The sequence below is a fragment of the Diuraphis noxia genome, unplaced genomic scaffold (assembly GCF_037042655.1).
Source record: "Diuraphis noxia isolate RWA-SAM2 unplaced genomic scaffold, SU_Dnox_SAM2 contig0003, whole genome shotgun sequence".
NCBI lineage: Eukaryota > Metazoa > Arthropoda > Insecta > Hemiptera > Aphididae > Diuraphis > Diuraphis noxia.
Window position 1 is genome coordinate 64,706,933 of NW_028301713.1, and position 22,789 is coordinate 64,729,721.

The 22,789-nt window shown below is 28.7% G+C and overlaps 1 protein-coding gene across 6 annotated transcripts in view; it reads right to left on the reverse strand.

Annotated features, from left to right (window-relative positions):
• Ac78C (adenylyl cyclase 78C) overlaps nucleotides 1-22,789 on the reverse strand; it is a 161,502-nt gene that overhangs the window by 115,649 nt on the left and 23,064 nt on the right. Inside the window, exon 1 of one of the 6 annotated variants that reach the window (XM_089224757.1) lies at nucleotides 10,847-10,927. The exons of the other annotated variants lie outside the window; for them this stretch is intronic. The gene's annotated coding sequence lies outside the window, so the exon portion shown is untranslated. Of the gene's footprint in view, nucleotides 1-10,846; nucleotides 10,928-22,789 lie in introns of those variants that run through there. 6 annotated transcript variants of the gene reach the window in all.

A 22,789-nucleotide genomic window follows, 5' to 3' on the forward strand; every position in this document is an offset into this window, starting at 1 on the left:
AAAAAACAAATAACACGCGAACATTTTAAGAGATAAGACTGATTTTCTTTCAACTCATCGGACCACATGTTGAGTTCACATAAATAATAATAATTATTATAAGAAGAAGAAGAAGAATGAATAATAGAAAGAAAATACCGAATAGAAAGGCATAGACTGTTGATCGTAGAGTGGTAGTGGCGGAAAATGAAAGATATTGAATAGTTACGCCATGTCCTTTATAATTGGACATTTAAAAAGAAAATAATGTAAAAACTCTTTAAAATGTATTAATGTACATTTTTCTTCGAATATTATATTACAGTACATAATATTACTCACGCAAAAATCTGTATACATAAGAAATTTTCGAGTGACTTTGTGTACAATTATATTCTTTGAGTATTTCTTTATTCCGCAATAATTGAATTCTTGTTTAATATTAGTCATCTATACTATTTAAAAGCTATTATAGGAATATAAGAGTTAATACGTCTCTTCTTTGAAAATTAAAACTTATTGTATTTATCAGTGTGGATTCGAAGGCTTTTTTTTATAAGATGAGGCAGTCACATATTAAAACAGCACACATATATAATCGCAATAATATAGGTTGGGTAATACGTGTAATAGTAATAATTTTAACCACACCTTTTTTGGGACCCCTGCAAAATAATATTCTATATCCACCACTGGTACTGTCATATTGATAGTGTTTGGGAATTATAGGAAAATCTTGGTAAAACAATCACATAATGCGTTGTATTACGAGTTTTAGAATAAATACTCACAATTCAATTTTTAACAGCATACACCATTGTTTGTTTTAACATCATTCCTCGCAGCAACTTATCAAAAGAGATGTACCTATATAACAGTGAATAGTGACCCATATATACCGATGATAATATTATTGTTATAAGCATAATATACAATTTAAACACAGGTCTCGTCTTTTATAGCCCGTCATCGATACATATTTGATTTACAAAACCTACACACTTAAAAATTCCATTTTAACAATCGTACGAGATTTAATAAGTATACATCATAGCTATAATATCCTTCCTAAAGATCTCAATTAAGCATGACATATATACAACGTGGTTCACTAAGCACACTCATTATAATATTGATGAATTAGCATTTTAAAATTTGTAATAGTTGTCGGGAAAAATTGTAGCACCACTGCAGGAAAAATCTAAAACCCGAAAATATAATCTAAACTTCAAAAGTATATAAATAAGTACATAAAATATGTAAGCTGACAAAGTGACTTTTTATTATATTATTACAATTATTATTTTTAAAATTATTAAATATTATATAGAATGGATAATTTATATTTGTATCTTATTATGTACCTTATTTTATCGTGTAGGAACTAACATAATATGTATCTTGTTTACCTGCTAGGTCTCGTGTAGGAACTTACATTCGCCCCTAATTATTGCGTAGTGGTAAAACTATATCTTATGTGGAACACTCCTTCTTCTTATTATTATTCTGGATTATTATTATTAATATGTACGCCGGTTAGGGGCCGCGCCGTAGTACACTGCCGCTACAATACATTTATGTTATTATAATATGTGTTGTTCTTTTTTTAGGTGACCCTCTTTTGGGAAAAGTTTTTATGCCGTGTGGGATTTTCTTGGCCATAACTCAACTATAATTTTTTCGTATATTTAAAATAAATATACCTTAATTTACCCATCAACTCATTGTTAATTATTCTTCCCTATTTAGTATTTTTCCTTTCTGTTATAAAAATCCTACATGCTCCGATTTCCGAATCCCGGCTATGGGTGTGTGACCTTCATACCAAGTTTCGTAAATGGACGCTCCCCGCCGAATCTGGATAAGCTATTGTGCGAGGCGCCAAGACGTCATACTATACTAGGTATATACAGCAAAATGATTTTTCCGATTTTTATTTAATCTCATTTTACACGGAAATTTGATGAGTGTACGACATATCAATATGTAAATAAGTTTGTTTTGGCGGTTTGTGATGACCATCGATTTATATAAATCGCTGTTCAGCATAAACATATTATGTCACATATCAATAGTTCACATAATAGTGTCTTATCTAATTTTATTCTGTGTAATAAACAATAAAATCAAAAGGCTTGGAAAATGTCATCGTGATGGTTCATAGATCAAATGTGTTAAATTAAACTATTTTTTCTACTAATTCGATCGACTGGTCAATCTATCAATTACTATTAAGTATCATATAATTTAAAAAATGTCAGTAATTTATTTATTTAATTTAAAATCGTAAACGGGAATGAATATGCGGACATATTTTGCGCGTTATACGCCGTGTCCTACGTGAATCCGACGAGTGTGACTCGTGCGAACGAATTATATTCTGACCATGCTGTTCTGTCGCAATACGATGCGTCCGATGCGACAAAATACAAACTGTTTTGTTTTTCGTCGCGTAGGTCAGATTCACGTATAGGACACGGCGTTAAGTAAGTACTCTTTTCCGAGCGAATGGGTGTAAAGAATGTTATTGAATCAAAATCTCTAAAAGTAATTTAAATCTGAGATCTTTTTCTGCGTTTTTTAGAAAATAGTGGACATTATTGTCATTAAAGTAAGTGTTATAAAAACTATCATGATAATCAAATGTATACTATAAAATTGTTCTATAGTATTATATAACCACAATAGGTTATAAAAATTGGATTAATCTTAGTTTTACATGTATTGTATAAGGCTGCGTGGTTTACGAAATTATTTCAATAGTAAATAAAATTTAAAAACGTTAGTACCCATCATAATACACACTATCGCCTTTAGAAACCCTTCTTTAATATGCTCTGTACCTTCATCAAGTCGGGTACCCACATAAAAAATATAACAGTTCATCTTTTCATCAGTTTTTATTTTTATTTCCCGTAGTAATTTAAGTATATATTTTTTCTATTAATATTTACCATTGAGCCCCGCGAATAAATACATAAAACTACAGAAATTGCATCACTTTTTATATACATATAATATATGGAATATGTAATTGACTCAGTTCCACCGAATGATTTCTGGAATTATGGAATTTCGTAAGCGCATTCGCACTCAACTTGAAATATTCTATGTTTCAAAATGTGTCAAAAATAATTGAACTTTTTCCTCTTTTGAGTTATTTTTCAATAATATATTCTGTATTGGTTTTACTTCTGTGTGATTGCGATTGGTAAAAATAAACAGCCGGCAATATGTCTGGTGACACAACATATATATTATAAAATGTTATAGGTACATGCTGTAAATCGGTTACAAACAATTTTGAGTTTTTATAAGCAATCGGTAAATTGATTGGTCAAAGAACGATTACAGGAACTGAATGGTAAAGAAAAAACTTAATTTATTATTTTTAAGGAAGCTACAAGTTTAAAGACCGCAAAAACTTATTAAAAATAATTCAACATTTTATATAAGTACATTAAGAATTTACATTTACTTAAAGTATATTATAATATATCCATACAAAAAAATGGACCGTCATCAATAAACAATAATGATAAGAAAAAAATGATTTTATATCGACCACAAATGCCAAACTTTTGTAAGTATAGTATTATAAATATAAATTGCTTATGAATTATGATATATGTATATGTATTATACATAGTTATTTTATAATATATACGAGTATGCATGTATGATGTTTTGTAGCACAACTACCTATATGGCTATATACTATCTAGTATTTAGTATAAAACATGATTTCCTTTTTATATGAAATTCAAAATATTTCTTTTTCAAAACATTTTTTTTTAAATTTTAAAGTTATAAAAACCAATCCAAGATAAAATATTACTCGTGGGGGCGGAGTTTGTTCATCGAATACATTTCTACCGATATCATATTATCACATCATATATAATAATTATACATAAATATTGACAATAATCCAGTTCTATTTTAAGTATATTCGATTAAATAATAATAATAATAATAATAATAATAATAAGTAATAAAACAAGAGTCATAAAAATTAAAAACGTTTTTTCTGTTTGAAAGACTAATAAGTAATATTCATAACATAGACTACAATACAATATAACCATAATAAACTCCCATGTAATATTATAGAATACCATTTGACAACAGAAGCTCAGAATTTCATTGTTGTTTATACATTTTTGTTAAGTTATAATAAATAGAATACGTCTTTAGACTAAATTTTCTTGATTCGGTGAAAGATATTATCGACTAATGTGAGGAAACACTTGTTTTATATGTATTTTTTTGAGTAGGTTGGTCAATTTGATAATTCTTTGTGGAATTTTTAATCGCGGGTTTTTTCCAATTTGATTTTATTATGAGATGTATACTATAATATTTTTTTATGAAAAGAAGCGTTTTATACAAACTAATAAGAGCACCTGCGAATTGCGATCAGTCTTAGTCATTGTAATAACTTTGAAAGCTTTTAATGGATGGTTAACATCCGTTTGATGGCTTGGCGTTGGCATGGCTTCAGATTTAAATTATGTAATAATATGTATTAAGTCTATATACTGTTTTGTAAAATAAAATATCACCTATTAATTTTTTTGTAGTAATTTTTATACATCAATACTGCTTTAAAAATATGTTTAATGTTTTCAACATATAATATAATATGATGTAAAATTATCTCTTCTGTTGGTCCTGTTTCTGTTTGAGTATTTATTACTGGGTGGTTTTATATAGCATGATTAGCTTCATGTTTCTTTTTAAAATGAATTATTTAAATTTTTTGTACAAATAAAGGAATGCCTATTGTAAGTTGTGATACAAACTTTTTTTTTAGAATCAAAACAAACCGTTATTTCTGTAAATTTGTATGCAGATGACTTTTTTGAAATTACTGGTATATCTCTATCAAAATTTTAACGAGTAGTTATCAAGCTAGATAAATATATACCTACCAAGAATAATTTTCCTTAAAAATGGTTTAAAAAAATGCATAATCTCTGTAGTATTGGATCTATAAATCCAATAAATACTATAATACTAGGATCATGCCTTCAAATTATTATAAGATAGTATAGATTAGTAATAATTAATAAATGTTACTTATAAAAAATTTAAATCGTCATACTCAATATATTTTTCAAACCCGTTACCTACACTATAGATCTATCATCAGTGCATAAAATTAATCAATTCAAAAACTACACGTTTGAATTTTGATTTAAATTTATCAAAAAATGTTTTTAAAATATCACCTGAAAAAAAAGAGATAAGTTCTCATTGAAAACAATAAGAGTTTGTTGAGACACTCCATAAATAGCATACAAAATCTAAGTATTTGAAAATATTATTCTTATAAATAATCAGAGGTTCCCAACCTGTGGTCCACGAGACATCGTGTGGTCCGCAAGCTATACCTACAAAATTTAAAAATATTTTATATTTTCTTTGGGGCGTAATACAAATATTATATGTACCGACAATCATCATCATCGACTTCGCGGCACGTGTATATTACGTAGCTAATTCATAAATTTATATTACATAATGTCACTTGTGTTATTATTTCAACCAATAAGGTCAATAAGGATCTAATTTTGTTTGTAAAGCAATATTAATTTATTGGTAGAATACAATAGGCTATGTACAAAGTTTAATATTATCAATGCATTTTTATTGTAATATTGTTAGTGGCTCTGTATCAGTACTCCGCAGTCGACGTCTGTGCTTTTTTGATCGTTCGTGTGTTAATATTAAATATATAATCGCTCAAAAAAAAAAATATGACGACTCTTATATATCAAATTTGGATTTATCACAATCGAAACTAACCGTGAAACCCGACAGTGTGTTAGGTATGTTCCACTGTTCTTAGTAATGATGTGTTGAAATCCACTAAATTAGAACGGCATTGAAAAACTGTCCATCTTAAATCAGGTGATCGACCACCAGCATTTTTCATGGGTAATTCGGAGAATTTGAAAAAAATGAAACTCGAAACAAGTGATGGTTCAAGATTCGAGTTAAATGAAAAAGTTTTATCTGCGTCATTTAAAATTGCACAATAAATCACAAAATCAAAAAAACGACACACTATATTGGTGAAAAGTTATTAAAACCTTGTTTACTAAGTGCTGTTGAAGAAGTGTCTTAGGTGAGGAAGCTAAAAATAAAATGCAAGAAATTCCATTATCAAATAACACCGTGAAAGCTTGCATTGACAAAATGTTTTTCGATATCGAAGAACAATTATTGGTAAAATAAAAAACTCACTTTTTTACGCATTTCAGTGTGATGAAAGTACTGACGTTTCGCAATGTTGTCAGTTACTGCAGGTTTTGTTAGATTTTGGACGAGGACAATACAATAAAAGAAGAGCTTTTGTTACTACAGGAATTGGGTACTATGTCGAAAGGAAGTGATGTAATAAAGATAATAAATTATTATTCTGAAAAGCATGACAGTATGTGGGAAAAACTTTCAGGTTTTTGTATGGATGGAGCTCCAGCTATGCTATAGGATCACGTTCGGGCCTAGCAACGTTGGTTAAAGAAAAAAAAACTGTTCAGTATTTACAACGCATTGTGTAATTTATCGGCAAGCATTAGCTTCAAAAACATTACCCGAAGAACTCATATACACTTTAAAACAGTCCATACAAATGGTGAACGCTATCAAATGTAGTGCACTAAATACCCGCATTTTTAAAACAATACGCTCGGACTTGGATTCTAAATATGAAACTTTACTTTTTCATACCACGCGAAGTTTGATGGCTTTAAAAAGGAAACATGTTGGCGCGATTATTATCATTTAAGGGGGAGGTGACAGTGTTTTTAACTGAGAAAAAAATGATCGATTTATTGAAATGTATTTGTGATCATAAGTTTGAAATGCACTTTGCTTAGCTTGTTGATATCTATGAGCATTTAAACAAACTTAATTTACAAGGCTCCGGAAATCATAGATTGGAAGGCCCTGCAAATATATTTATATTTGGAAATAAACTTCGCGCATTTATTTGTAAAATTAGTTTATGGATAAGTAAAGTTGAGATGAATAACTACTCAACGTTTCAAACACTGAAAAGTTTGGTCGACAACGAAAAATATGCTGACCTCACGCCTAAGGGTCCAGCAAAATGTCTTACACCATCTTCATAAACTTAAAGATGAATTTAACTGGTCGTATTTCCCAGAATACGATGGTTATGAAACGAAATGTGTCCGAAGTATGATTCGAAACCCTTTTATTGTTAAAAGCTAATGAGGTGCCTGATAATATCCAAGAAGATTTAATATAGTTACAAAATGATCAAAACTGTAAGGGTACGTTTGAATCTTCCATGAATATCGAAGGAGTTTTGGTGTAAAAAAGCAATTACGTATCCTAATAGCTTCGATAAATCGCATTAAGATATTTAGTTATGTTTTCAACAACTTATTTGTGCGAACAAGAATTTTCCGCATTGCTCTACATTACAAACAAACAAAAAAATCAGTTGGACGCCACTAAATACATGCGTGTAGCTTTGAGCAATATTACCCCAAAAATATCTTTGTTAGTAAAGGAAATGCAAGCCCAAAAATTACATTAACTTGTTTTTATAATTAAAATTTACCATTGATAAAAATAATAGTATATGATATGCATTTTTTTACTATAGTAATTTGTGTTAAATTGATAATAAATGTAAATTTTTACCTAAACTTGAACAATTTTAAACATTATTATAATGTTAGCTATAAGGGATTGCATTGTATTTTATTTATTCATAATCTAAATATTCAAAATTATAATATGTGAGAAAATTATGATTGTTGTTCATGAGAAAAAATAAGGTCTTAAAATTATGGTGATCCCTGACGTATTGTAAGTTTTCTATGTGGTCCATAGTTTCAAAAAGGTTGGGAACCGCTGAATGTAAATGAATACATTTGAAATTTCCGAAATTCAGAATTTGAATAAACTCATTACTTAAATTTAAAAAATGGTTTCCTTGGCAGAACCACTCAGTATAGTTATACCGTATTCAATGATGAGATAAATATCTGCTTGGGTATCATTTGTTAAGATTGATTGTTTCTGTATAGCTTTGCATCTTAATATCAAGTTATTTTAGTGTAATATTAATCATACGTTACTGAACATTAATATACTTACCGAGAAACCGGGCTATAATAATATAGATACGTTCAAAATACTTTCCTCGCTAGGAGAGTATTATAAATGTTCGTAAGTCATCGTCGTTATACAGAATTAATTATATAAACACCTCTAGTCTCCTAATTTTAACAATAAACATTTTAATATATTATACCTAAAAGAAACTATTAAATCATAATTTAAGTCTTAAGTCGTTTCAAATACATTATCTGTCTTCAAAATTACAACAATGACAGGTAGGTAGTAAAAATACAAAATGGATTTTTTTTAACCAGCTTCAATCAGCCTTCAACATTACTCAGGTTGGTAATTACGATAATTATTGGTTTATGTACCATACAGTCCATACATTTTTAATGATTTACTATGGTGTGAGCAATTACAATTAAAATTATGGCTTTTTAATGATATTACAAATAAGTACTTAATAATTATATATATAATAATAATTTATATTATGGTGAAAATTATACGAATAACCTGCAAATCAAAACATATTTTCATCGGATATCCCAATCATTAATATAATTTCGTATCTTATATTATATTCGTAATAATTGCAATGTACGTCGTACATCTATCACATTTTAGTAAACAAATGGGTTTTAAGAAAACTAACGAATTAACGACTATATTATATGATATATGAATATATAATGCATTTTAATATTTTTTAAATGGTTGGTAAATAAATAATTACAACAAAGATTAGACGTTCGGGTCATATCCAAAATGTTGTAACTAATGTTATGAGAAGACATATGAGTGCAACAAACTTTCCCGATTAACTGTATATTATATAATATAATATAATGCAATATGATGTAAAACTGGTGTAAGGCCGCATGGGTACTTTTACAGTTTACTAGCAAAGAATTGGTACTAAAAAAAAACAAAAAAAAAACATTATTGTCAAACCATTAAAGTTTCATACTTTCATCACATTACTCGAAATTGTATTTCGTTGATAATGGTGGTACATAAATTGGTTGTATTTTTATGTTTATATAACATATATATGTGTGTGTGTGTGTGTGTGTGTGTGTGTGTGTGTGTGTGTGTGTGTGTGTGTGTGTGTGTGTGTGTGTGTGTGTGTGTGTGTGTGTGTGTGTGTGTGTGTGTGTGTGTGTGTGTGTGTGTGTGTGTGTGTGTGTGTGTGTGTGTGTGTGTGTGTGTGTGTATGCACGCGCGCGCGCCCGTCAATGATGCGAGTATTATGTACATACAAACATTGACAATAATACTGTTATAAGCAAATCTCTTAGAATCACGATTTACAAAACGAATTGGATCCGACACGACAGTAGTACACGACTTTGTCGGTTTCCCTTATTTTTTTTTCTGTGCAATAAACTTTAAGAGTTTTTTTCCTAATCGCGACGCGTATAATATTAAGATTATATGTATATGTTGGTATATGTAGGTAAAAACCGTAGCACTCATTTCACGAAAAACGTTATCAGTATTGACTTTAAGTTGGTATTTTCAAGTTACAAAGCTTAACAATATTGTTATGCATTCTTAGTATTCTAATAATAACCTATCCACAAACTCGGCAACTCTTCGAGTCTATATAAATTATATCTATACATGGTCACATATTATACGGTTAGTTTTCTAGGGCTAAATTGTCAGCCTAAGTAGTAATAAGAATAATATAGTGGGTATAATATTCTTAGGTAGTGTGTGATCTGGATGATTATCAACACGAAGCGGCGAAAGAATGAAAATTACCTACTCATAGGACCTGTTTGGTTGTTGATTTACTCTTCCATAATACATTATTGATAAAAATACGATAATCTGAGTTTATTATAATTCGCGATGACTGGACTTTTTTACAAATACAATATGTCCGTGAAACGGGCGTATACCGTTTGAGCGAATCGATCCAAAATATGATCTGTTTGGGCGAATAAATATATATACCGTTTAGGCGAGGATTTATTCAACTTACGTCTAACACTACCGTTTGGGCAAATAAATAAACATCGTTTGGGCGAAAATTATTCTATTTAAAATATCATTTGAGCAGTATGAAAATGCTTATAATATATACACTCAACAATTAATTAAACGAATCATATAAAATATAAATAATTAGGTAATAATAAGTCCTATTTAAAAAAAAATATAGGTATAGATTAATATTATTGTATACGTAATAGGCAGTAATCTACAGTCAAAAATCATATAAAACAAATAATTAATGATAAGTAACAAATCGTATAAAATATAAATATTTAATAATGTCCTATTTAAAAAAAATATTGGTTATCGTACATCTTTTACCTCTTTTAGTAGTTAAAATATGTTTGATTTTTAAATCCTTTTTAAATCCATTTTAAATATAAATAATTATAACTTATAACTGACTACCTACTACTGTTAGAATTAATTTTTAAATACGCGGACATGAAAGTATCACACAAGACACTATACACATAGCACACTACATTGTTATTATGTACAACTTGGACAGCATGATTGAATCGTAATCTTATTTTCGATAATAGTGATTAATAATGATTAGCAATAATATCGTCCGTATCTGTCACAAGGTAAAAATAATTTCACTCGCCCAAACAGTACAAATGATAGTTGCCCAAACGAACTATTAATCTCTTGGTAAAAATTATTAACTTCGCCCAAACGACCACCACCCCGTGAAACAGTACATATTACACGAGTTGAGCTCCAAAACTTGAATACGGACACTTACCTATAGGTAGTATAACATTATAACAGTTGAGTCCTACATTGTTTCATATACTGTAGGTACTAGTTTGGTCCCGAACGTTTTCTGTAAGCATTAAGTAAGTAGGTATAAGTAGGTAGGTAGTAGGTACTAAAATATAATATATTACAGTATCGCGTTACTTGGATGCGATTATAATTTGGACACGCGCACAGTTTGACGCAAACCAATTGGAAACAATAATATTAGTATAATACTTAAAACGTTGACAATTTTTTTTTTTCGTAGAAATATTCTTAATAACAATGTAAATTTATTTTAACATTGGAAAATTCCAGTTTCATCACGTTTATCTTTATTGTTGTTCGTATCGTTAAATGTTTATCGTGAACATAATATTGTGTTTTACTAGTGATGGGTCGTTTGTAAACGAGTAATTTCAAATGAACGAGTTCGGTAGAGAAACGATTTTAACCGAACGTTCCTCCGTTCAATCGGTTAATTAATGTACCTAGAGGATAGAGAATTCTATGCTGCCTTGAAGTGATTATTTTACTCGCAACAATGTTCGTCGTTGATAACCTTGCGATCATTTATAACCACATATCAAGGAGTTGAATATATTTGTGGTAGGAATTTCCAAATGTACTAAACACATAATAATTTACCTAATCTATGCCTAATGATGGATGTTGGATAATTTGATAATTTGAATTTAAAAAAAAAAATTAGAAGCAATAAATATTCATTGGTTGAGGGTAATAAACGTATCACAAATATCGTAGATCGTAGTAAGAACCATACTACTACTATTATGCGCTAATAAAATTATAATAAAACTTCCTGCAGTATCAGATTGAACATCATCAAAATTTTGTCAAACCTTACATGGGGATCAGACCAGAACAGCCTCATCTTAATTTACAAATCACTTATCCTCTCTCTCATTAATTATGGTTCTGTTATTTATGGCACTACCAAAAGGAATTTGCTAAACACTTTAGATCCAATTCATAATCAAGGCATCAGATTAGCTACTGGAGCTTTTAGAACCAGCCCAATAGACAGCATCCTTTGCAACGCAGGTGTACCTCCACTTCAGATCATCCGTGACATCAATACCATTAAATATATGATCAAGACGTTAAACCTGCCAAACCATATTTCCGCCTCCAACTTCCATCATCCCTTTCCAAACTACAGATCAAGAACACCCAACACAATCTTCGAAAACTTTAACCGAATCAAGGAAAATATCAATCTGGATATAGATACAATCAACAAAATCCCCATCTCCTCATGTGCACCGTGGAATTGGTCCCCTAATATAAATACCGAACTTCTCAAGTTCAAAAAAAACTCAACTGAAAACTCAATCATTGTATCTCATTTTCACGAATTAATCGATTTATACTACTACGACGACGTGCTCATTTATACTGACGCTTCAAAAAGCTCAAACGGAACCGGCTTTGCAATAGTAGATGGTACTGAAGTCATAAAATTTCGACTTCCGTCATTCACTAGCATATATACGGCGGAATTATATGCGATATACACGGCAGTACAACATGTAGCCACTTCCCACATCTCCTCCTCTCTCATAATAAGCGACTCTTTCAGTGCACTCACATCACTTCAAGAACAATACCCTCAGAACGAACTTATTCAACTCACCAAAGAATGTATCGCATCATCGAAAATCAAAATCAATTTCATGTGGGTCCCATCACACGTAGGTATCCCTGGGAACGAGAAAGCGGACACAATGGCCGATGAAGCGGTCACCTCAGCATCTACCACCTCCATTTCCAAAAGCACCTCCAATGACCTAATAAACGAAGCTCAAAAACGTATACTCGCATCATGGCAAACCCACTGGGACGACACTCCAACCAGTAACAAACTAAGGAACATCAAAAAAACAATTACAAAATGGCCATACCCTGAAAATGCATCTAGGAGAGAACAAATAATTATCAACAGAGCTAGAATAGGCCACTCCAATATCACCCACTCCTACTTAATCACCAAGGAACCTAAACCAATGTGCGACTCATGCAACACCCACCTTACAATTGAACACATCGTTATGGATTGCCCCACATTTTCAACCGCACGTTTTATTCTCAACAATCCAAGGTCAATCGAAGAAGCTCTCAATCAACATAACTCCGACAACATTCTTAAATTTTTCAAACAAATAGATATAGACAAAAAACTGTAAATATTAGAATATTTTACATTGTATAATAATAATAATAAGATAATCTATAAAGACAATGTCAACTTTTATATTGTATAACTATCATTTTGTAATTATAGGCTAATAATCCTAGTAATTGAAGCCTTTATGTTAATAAAAAAAAAAAAAAAAAAAAAAAAATTATAATAAATTGATTTATTGTAAAGGAACGATGACAACCACAAGCCACGTTATAGTAAACTTATAACATTATCGGCGAACAAAAGAAACGAGTCTCTTAAGTATCTGAAAAGTAAAGTTATTCATTATGAATCCATTCACAAAATGGAACGAAAAATCATATCATTTCTTCTACTTCACCTTCACCTTTCTCGCAACTATTTAGGGTCGGCCACTTTTGTCCTAAACCTCAACTTTTCACGATTTTCCACATAAAAATCCTATCATTTATCATACTTAATATATTTTGATAAATGTCGAAATTGCCAGGTTGGTATAATGTACAAACATCAAAAACTCGGGACCAACTAGTGTATTGTCTACTACCTAAGAAAAATTTGGGAACTTTAATCTTGAGATCCAATTCGTATTTAGCCCCGAGACAATATTACACTAGTATGACATACTCACATACTATCTTGCAATTGATTTAGTTATTTAATATTAAACTATTTATACTCGCGCATCAGAGCTTAATTATTTATATCTATATAGCCATTATAGGCACCTATCTAGTTTCTAAGTGCAGATATTCAGTTTAAGATATTTATGTCTTTTTTTTTGTCCAAAGATTGGATACGGCGAACAAAAAACTTATGTTTGTGCACATTACATTACTTAATATATTATTATTACATTTTCATGTTACAATACATGGCCCACCACCGCGGAACATATTATTCGTGAGTGTATAAACGTGAATTCGTTACACAATTGGATTTTATACAATTCCACATGCCATCGACGGGGATAAAGTCGTCAATAGCGAAATCGAGTTATTATTATTTCTGTTTTCGGTACGTCCATTCATTTTTCTGTCCTCATCGATCGAAAAATATACAATTTAGCTTATATAGATAAACAAATTATATTGACAGTGTGGAAAAAAACAACAAAAAACATAATGGACAAGATTGCCGGCTATAGCGGTGAGTCGGCGACGCGACGGTGGGAAGAAGGCAGTGCCGTGAGCCCGGCGCCGGAACAGCTGACGTCTTATTAGATGGAGCCGCCGTCGGGTCTATCTGCTATTACGCTGCCGCCCAAGTCTACGTACACTCAATGTCTTAACTAAAATGGTAATAACATTTATATAATATGATTTCTATACATTTTTTCACAGTAAAGAAGACCGATCATCCAAAAACAAAATGTTCAAAAAATTAATACAATTTAATAACTTATAATAATTATTAAACATAGCTGAAAAATTAATAATATCATATTATAGACTATATAGGGATATAGGAGAAGTAATTTAATTCAGGTCTAATATTTCCAAAAATGATATACATCATTTTAAAATCTATGATATTCTCGCATAAATCGTAAAATATAATATATTATTATAACCCTAAATCTTCTCTCCAATCAATATTGATTACTATGATAACATTGCGTGCTAATCGGTTTGGGTTTCTCTAACGTTTTCAACGTTTTTAATGTTATTATTAATTATTATACAATATGCGAAGCTATATATAATATATTATATTATTTTTATGGTATACAGTACATACTATACGCGAATACGTAATGGGACGTGTCACGTGTATCATCTCAACTGATTGAGTGACATAATACAGTTTCTGGGCTTCAGGCAATAACGCATAGTGTACTTACTACACGTCCACACTGACTGAAAAGTATATTCGTTTTCAGGGATAGAAAAAAAAATACAAGTATATTAATACTTAATATATAAATAATGTCACCGTCATATACAGACAACTGTTAAGGAAGGTGATACTGAAATGGAAATATTAAAATAATATTTATTTTTTTAAACAATAAGACAAAAATATATTTACGAATTATTACGTCAGCAGTGTTAGAGAACGCGTCGTTTAGGATTTTTATGTTTTTAAGTTTTATTTTTAATGTTTTTATGTTTTTATTTTTTTGATAATATATAACCTAACATATATATATATTAGGTAAATATTTATTACTTATATTAATAAACTAAAATAATAATTCTACGACATTATAACTTATAACAATGTGTTTACTAACCACTATGAAAAATGCTCAAATATTAAATTTAACGGTTGATTTTGAACCTAACGCCTAAGACGATTTCGATTTCGAATAGAATAACTAATATTTACAATTTAGATTACGCCATACCCTTTTTAAAGAACACTTTCCTTTTTCTGCAAAATGAGTCAAGAAGACGCTAAATGGCTAAACAAACATTTGTTATATCCGTTTTACAAGCCCATAATTTACAGAATTCATGCTCAGTAAATCATGTTTAGTTAGTTAAAAATTAGAGTGAATTGACCTATCATGAAACAAGATAATAAGAACATTATTTGTGTTTGGGTGTGGATTTTCTTTATAATAATTCGATTTTTTAGTAAATTTTGCGCATATGATATATCATAAATTAAAAATGCTCATAACACAGATGTGTTACAATAAGCCGTAAACTAATAAACTATACTAATGAACAATTTATAAATAAACTATAATCAATTAAACATAAATTATTATACTTAACACATTGTCAAAGTTGATATTTTAACGAGTTTTTGTAGACACATTTGGTAACTTTTATATAATAACAGTTTCAAATCACCAAATTAAATTTTGACGCCCCCGTCCATGATTCAAATGGCACGTTATAATTATATTGGACGCTATTAAAAAAATGACTGAAATTAATTGAGGACCAGTTAAACGAGATACTTTATCATATATAATACGTTATTTATTTTAAATATTAAAATATAATATTAAATCTATATTATTTTAGAGTTTCAAAAATTTCATTCGTAATTATATAATTTGTTGAACTAAATATTATAACTGTATGAAAAAAAATTGATTTTAAGTAAATCAATAAATTAGTATAATAGTTTACTTACGCATTTATGACAGGAATGTAAAACGTTCTTATATTTTTAACAATCACCTAATGATCTAAAAATCGAATCGCAGTCACATGTGTTTAAATAATAAATAATTTAGACACAAAAACTATTTTAGTTCTACTGTATTCAAATTATATATAGTTATTGACTGAATCACACACTCAACAAAACAGTTTGCAATGTTTGCAAATCATGTACAATTAGGGCGGCTTTCATTTGGGCGAATAACCCAAAATAACATATCGTTTGGGCGAATTTATATACATCATTTGGGCGAAATGTACACACACCCCTAATTTATCTAATACATCGTTTGGGCGAGCCGAGTTATTAAAAAAAAAAAATTGTTATATAATATTATTCCTAAAAAATAATTTATAAAATTATGACTAATTGTCACAATATTATATTTAGTCATCATATTGATTATAATTTATAGACTATATAATATACGTTTTCCTTCCCATTTTTAGAGACTTAGGACTCTCAGTTAATTCTAATTGGTATATGGTTAAAAATGTGTTATGTTGTAATTGTCATATATAATTTATTATCTTATAATTTGTTATTAGTATGGTACCTCATATCCATTATATTATATTCTCATATAAATTGTCATATTGTCATAATATTTTATTAAAAATAGTACCTAACTAGTTTTTTTAATTTTAACTCATATTTAATATGATCGTATTTATTATATGTTAAATATAACATGTTACTTCCCTATTATTATTCAATAATTTATAAATTCATCTAAACGATCGGTTAATTTCTCGCCCAAATGATACAGCTCTACTCAGGTAAATTTTGGGTTATTCGCCCAAATGAATGACGCCCTACAATTATTCTGCAGTTGTGCTGTAGTACATAAAACTTAGGTACAAAGGTACACTTTAAAATTCTTGTATTCGGAATATTCGGTAAGTATTATTATATTTTATAGTATTATTATTTATTTTATTTATTTACATGTCTTAATACTTCGACCTACTACATGTCTACACGTGGAATATAAATCATTGATTTTATTCTTAAGAAATTTTAAAATAACATGAGTTGAACAGAGAAATGTGCGTACTATATATTATCTAATACATTATAAAAAAATTCTAATTTTTAACTTGTTTTATGTTTCTAATGTGGTTGAAACAAATTTTTATAGACAAAAAAACATTATTTATTATTTTTTATTCGGATATTTTTAGTACTTAAAACATATATTAGTATAGAAAAGAATAAATAAATTTATTAAGATAACATTATGCCATATGGAGTTTTTTTAATATGTCAAATAACTTAAACCATTGATTACTAATAGCATATTTGAATATTTGATATAGGTAGTAACGCTTAGTTTTATTGTACTAAATATTTGCTACTTTTTTTTTAAATTTCTATTTGTAAATTATAGCTATTATAATAATATGATAAATTTATATTTATTCATTGTTATATTAACTATATAACTTTGTTATAACTTATAATAAATAATAATAATTGTATTATAAATATATTATGATAACTAGAACATTTCTTATATTGTCTTGTCTATTATCGGTCTGTATATAAAAACAATTACTAAATATCCTATAGTATAAAGTATATACTATATATTATATACGAATAATATTTTATTTTCTGTTAGAGTGATGTGCAATCTTCAATTATAACTACTGTATAGTGTACACAATGTGCATTCTGAATGTCATCTTACTAATATAAGGACCCACCTACAACAATAAACTAAATAAATATTATACTCTAAAAGAATATTATGTTCATGGGTATATTTGATTTAGAAATCCTATATCGAAAGAATCGTATATAGATTATTACTTTTGATAAATTGGGAATGGGAAAAATAATTTAGTGCTTAAATGTTTATATTGAAGTTTTTTCCTCGGAAATTATCAATTGCAATAAGCCTCAAATTGTCATTAAATACTGTTTATTTATTCGAATTGAAATACATTATATTAAATCTCTATACCTATAACTAAATTATACATTTATAATAAAAAAAGGAAAAACTATACGAAAATACATGATGCAATTAATAGGTCCGTTCTGTACAAATAGGAGTTTTCAAAAATGGCGGTGCTAATTTAACTGACCTTAAGATCAATCGAAGAAAATGAGAAATCAAAATAAGTATTTATCTACGTTTAGCGTAAAACAATCCACTAATCTAGTAATAAATAGCCAAATTTTAATGTATTATATAATTTTATCTTAATTTAAATTTGTTAACCATTATGTCCCACGATTCATCGATACCATGCTTAATTTATTATTATGTACATGAATCCAATATTTTTAAAAGGTTTGTATGTAAAGAGTAGTAAAAATGATGTGGTTTTGGGGAGGTTAGAGCGTAGAAGCACTACGATGATCCGGTAATCACGCATGGCTTGTAAAATGATCAAAATATAAAATTAATTATCAAATAGAAGTAAATTACTACATTTTAAAATACTAGAAAAATAAAACTTGTTTCCTTTATATCTTTGTAAACGAATTGATGATCCAAATATGACGTTTTACTAATGTTGTGTTAATCATCCTATTGTATTCGACATATCTGAGCAAAATTTCAAGTTTTACTCCCACTAAATATTTTAAAAAACAAACAAAATGCTTTTTTGGTATAACTGCTGAGCGTTAATAAAATGTAGGGTTGAATTATTTCTAGGAACGTGATTAGGTGAAAATTCAAAGTAATGTAAAAGAAGGCCAGGAATATCGAAAAATTCACGAAAATCAATTACTATTTATTAATAATTATGTTAATTAAAGTGGCGTGTTAGATTTTCAATTTGTTGAATAAAATACATATATTATAAAACTTAAATCCAAGGCCCAAAAATACTAGTAATTTAATAAGACTTCATCTTCATTATCAACTTAGTTAAATTATAAGATGTTTAATCAAGTTCACAATAATTAATTGATTTACTGACTAATATTTATTTGGATACCGTTTCTGTATTAAAATAAAATAATGTATTAAAACATAAAGTATAGAACCAAGTATTTGAGAAAAAAAAATGAAGCGTTTTAAATTTTGTAATCCCGAAAATGTTTAACTAACCTCAACTGGAATAAAGCCCTGTTATCTAGATCATGTTAGATTTGGTAACATTTTCGTTCACTTTAATGACTAAACAGTGGGTCGTATTATTTTATAAGTTACCGTAATGGACATGTTCATTACCCTTTATTCCTACGCAATTCACACATACTGGGTGGGTGGGATCCAAGGGTATAAGAACATTAAGAACTCATCAAAGTCTTGTCATACTTTTTCCATCTATAGTATAATAATATGTACTTTTAGTAAGTAATATAGAGTAAATTTTCAGTCTCAAAAAAAAAAAAAACATATTACGAATCAAATCAAAATATATTAATGCATGCCATACATTATAAATAACATATATTTCGTTAATAGATTTTAAAACTTGTATAGCTATACGTTTACCATAATTGTTCGAATTGTTATTTACTAATTTTCTATCTACAGTAGGTAACAAGAAGTTTGTATTTTCAAATAAATTAATGCAAATTTTAGTATTGTTAATTCATGCTCAAATTTAATTATGACTTCAAATATTACTCTATGCACTAATGTAAATAACTGTGAAATAAACTATAAGTATTTAACATTTTAAGTTCAATCAGTTTCTTATAAGTTATAGTAAAAAAATATGCTACAAAAACATTTTTATCATAACATTAAAGAAACAATAATGAATAAAGATTTAGTAACAAATATTTGAGAGCAGTAATGTTTTACAGCAAAAATGGACTAGAATGCTACAATTTACCAATCAACCAAACTAACCTACTAGAAGATAGTAGACACTTTCATAAACACGAGCATAAGATTTGGTATGGGAACTTTTTGTTTTTGTCGAACTCTGGCAATTGTACCTCCCCCTGAGCTAAGAAAAATTGAAAGATCCTTACTTTACGCAGCACCAGAAACTTAGACAACTCAACAAACAAGCGCATAAGCGATTTCACAGAGTACACTAACAAACATGGGGTGGAACTTAACTCACTAATCAAAGTCCGATAAAATAATTTCATGGAACACAAACCTTGATAATTATTTTAAGTTAACAGAATTCAAAAGAGAGCAAATCCTTCCAGTGATTTATAAAGACGACTTGAAATCCTATATGGACATAAAAATGATAGTTTATATTACACAGACATCTCCAAATCAGTAGAATGTGTGGGAATAGCAATCATGAGCGAAAACCTCACCTCCATTTTTTAACTTACTGAAAGTTGTTCCATCTACATGGCAGAAGACGTAGAAATCATTAAGTCAGTAGAGCTCATTATTGACCACGAGAACTTCCACAAAAATAATATAACTCTCTCAGATTCTCTGAGAAAACTCCAAAGCTACAACATCAAATAAACAGAGGAAAAAAATATCCCTAATCAGGATTTCTGAACACGGCAATATTGAAGAGAATGAAAAAACAGATGGAGAAGCCAAGAAAACAGCAAAATCCACATACATCTTATAACTCAACATAACAACAAACACAAATTTAAAAAATCAAATCCAAAAACTTATTGAAATTAAATGGTAAGACCGTTGGTTGAGTTGGTTGGGAATACTGAGCAAGCTCCGTGAAATCAAAAATCCAATAGGTATATGAATGGTCAAATCTAAACGTCAACACAGGAGAAAAATAGTATGTAATCATCTCCAGATACCTAGGTAATATAAAGATAACTCACAAGTTTCTAATGGCTAAAAAGCAGCCACCACAGTGCTCAACTTACAACGTCGACTTGAAAACTAAGCATACATAGTAATTGAATGCTACAAATAAACAGAATAAGTCAAAAACTGAATATCTAAGCCAACTAGGACGCAGATTTAGGTTCGAACACAGAAGACACCAATAATAATTAAGCTTTTGAAAAACCCGACTTGCTCAACCAAATTTAAATGATAAAAATCGTAACACAACTACCAAATAAATAATTGTAAATTATGTATATTATTTTTAAATGTTAGTGATTTCCTAATTGTTTATTGAAAACTAACACCGGTAAGTATAAACTAAGAAAAAAAAATGAAAGTTTAAATAAAGAAAATAAAAGTTTGATTAATATATTAACAATTCTAACTTCTAAGTGCTAAGTATATAGAATATCATGACAAATAATAATGTACTAACTTAATCAGTGAGTGGGGTTGGGGGAATCATTTTCTATTAAATGTTAGACCCTGAATACTTTATTATTATGTACCTATATATTAAAAATTATAAATACATTTGAGTTTAGCTATGTACTAAAACTACTAAGACACAAGATGATTATATTTGAGGCAACTATACTGTGAAGTTTAAAAATGTTCTATTTTGAGCCTTCATTTCAAGCAAAGAATTCAAAAAATATCTTCTGAACACTTTCCAACGTATCAGCATGATTAACTTGTTAGTTGTTCTAAATCGTAATTGTTTTTTATAGGTAAAACCTAAATAACATATTTTGTGGAATTAAGTGCACATAAACTACTACAGTAAAATATATTATTCTGTTGCTTAAACTTCTTGTTTATTATTATTATTGTTCACAAGTGTGAAAGTAGAAATTTATTACATACACATATGGAATTGCAACAAGTATAATGTATACAGAGTGTCCCACGAGGATTTACCCATTGCGATATCTCACGAAATAATGGAAATATTAAAATTCTGGTTTTATAATAAGATTCAAAAGAATAAGAACTACAATTATTTCATTTTTTAATTTATTTTAATGTTTTTGTAAAAAATGTAAAAAAAAAATTGTTATTTAATTATTTCCAAAAATATTAAAGATAGCCATTTTGTAGGGTTTATTTTTCTGAAAATATTGACGTTTCAAAATTTTATTTTCATTAATTTCCTGATTTTTAATATTTTTTCTAGTTTTGAAGAAATAAAATATGATTATAGTTTATAACTATTAGGAACACGGAAGGTATTCGGCCGGCCGTATGGGAATGCACGTGGCGCGGCGGGTCACATGTTTGATAACATTACGGTGTTAAATAATTCGCAATTTTTCTCGAGATTAAAAAAAGTATTAAAAATCAGGAAATTAATGAAAATAAAATTTTGAAACGTCAATATCTTCAGAAAACAAACTCTACAAAATGGCTATCTTTAATTTTTTTGGAAATAATTAAATAAAAAAATATATTTTTTAACTTTTTTACCAAAACGTTAAAATCAATTAAAATATGAAATAATTGTAGTTCTGATCTCTGTGAGTCTTGTTACAAAACCAGAATTTCGATATCACCATTATTTTGGGAGATATTGCAATGGGTAAACCCTCACGGGACACCCTGTATATACATAATGTAATAATAACTGTAATTTGGTACCAAGAGAAAATTTATGTCGATCCTATTTTTTTCATAATCAAATTTGCTAATCGTATTATAAGAGAATTGTGTGAACTACCCTAATTTTTTTGCTACCTAATTTTGATAAATTATGGTTGCTTTCTTTTTTATGTTGATAATATTGTTCTACTTCCGAGGCTAATTTTAGTACGTATGTACATTGCACATAATCTATGTGTACTTATCTACTGTTGTGCATACTTGAATAAATAAATAGGTACACTTATATG